Below are 1,143 nucleotides of genomic sequence, written 5' to 3'. Positions count from 1 at the left end.
TATGTACTAAATAGTCATTACAAAAATATACAGACATGCAATCTTAATCTACACCTAACATTGAGATGCAGCGGTAATGTTTCTGTCTTTGTAAAGCTTTTGTTAGCACATCCGCCGCCATCTCCTCGGTAGACACATACGATAATTGTATGTCAGTATTCTCCCTTAAAACACTTCTTATAAAATAATATTGAATATCGAAATGTTTAGTTCGGGCGTGGAAGACTGGATCCTCCGATAGAAATAAGGCACCTTGATTATCGCAGTACAACACTATGTTCCCGAAATCGCGCAACCCTATCTCTTTCATAAGACTATTCAGGTAAACTGCCTCTTTTATCGCCAAATTTAAACTAATATATTCGGCTTCGCACGTTGAAGTTGCTACGCATTTCTGTTTCTGGGATTTCCATGAAATCGCAGCCCCTCCTAACAAAAAAGCATACCCGGAGTATGACTTCCTATCTATAGGACAATTTGCCCAGTCAGCATCCGAATAACCAATTAAGCTCTTACCTGTTTTTCGATAAATCAGTCCATAATCGGCTGTCCTCTTAAGATAACGAAGTAATCTTTTCACCGCATTCCACTGTATCTGTCCAGGATTATCACAAAACGCTGCTAATCTTGTCACGGCGTGTGTGATATCCGGACGAGTTCCTGCTGAAAGATAAATCAAGCTTCCGATTAATTCTCTATATGGACATTCCTTCTCCAGCGGAATTTGTGAACCATCGGGTCTAAAATTCACCTCCATCGGCGTGGTCACTGTTTCTTTACAATTCTCCATGCCGAATTTTATCAACAAATCATTAATATATTTTTGTTGTGACAGTTTCGTGGCATACTCATTTTTGACAATGTCAATGCCTAAAATATATTTCGCCAGTCTTCCTCATGACATAGAGAAGGTGAACCAAGGGGTGAATCAGTCGTCTCCACGATCATTTCTCGAGTTCCTGAATAAGATGTACTTGGTATTACGTCCACCTCTACATATTTCGGCTTCGGTGTATCAACATCAGCAGAAAATTGATCTAGCTGAAAAGGATCATGAGTAATTGCCGATTTCCTGTCATCATTAGTATCGAGCCTCGTCTTGCAGAATTTCACATCCCTAGCTATAATGGTTTTATGGTCTAC

The 1,143-nt window shown here is 39.7% G+C and overlaps 1 long non-coding RNA gene across 1 annotated transcript; it reads right to left on the bottom strand.

The window, feature by feature from the left end:
* Positions 1 to 516: 516 nt before the first annotated feature.
* LOC125054188 lies at positions 517 to 880 on the bottom strand. Its single transcript, XR_007117673.1, has 2 exons — positions 752 to 880; positions 517 to 663 (listed from the first exon to the last, which is right to left on the bottom strand). It is a non-coding gene; the product is annotated as an uncharacterized LOC125054188 (long non-coding RNA).
* Positions 881 to 1,143: the final 263 nt, after the last annotated feature.

The sequence above is a fragment of the Pieris napi genome, chromosome 11, assembly GCF_905475465.1.
Source record: "Pieris napi chromosome 11, ilPieNapi1.2, whole genome shotgun sequence".
In the NCBI taxonomy this organism is placed as follows: domain Eukaryota; kingdom Metazoa; phylum Arthropoda; class Insecta; order Lepidoptera; family Pieridae; genus Pieris; species Pieris napi.
Note: the sequence above shows the minus strand (reverse complement) of the source record. Positions and strands in the feature narration are given on the sequence as shown.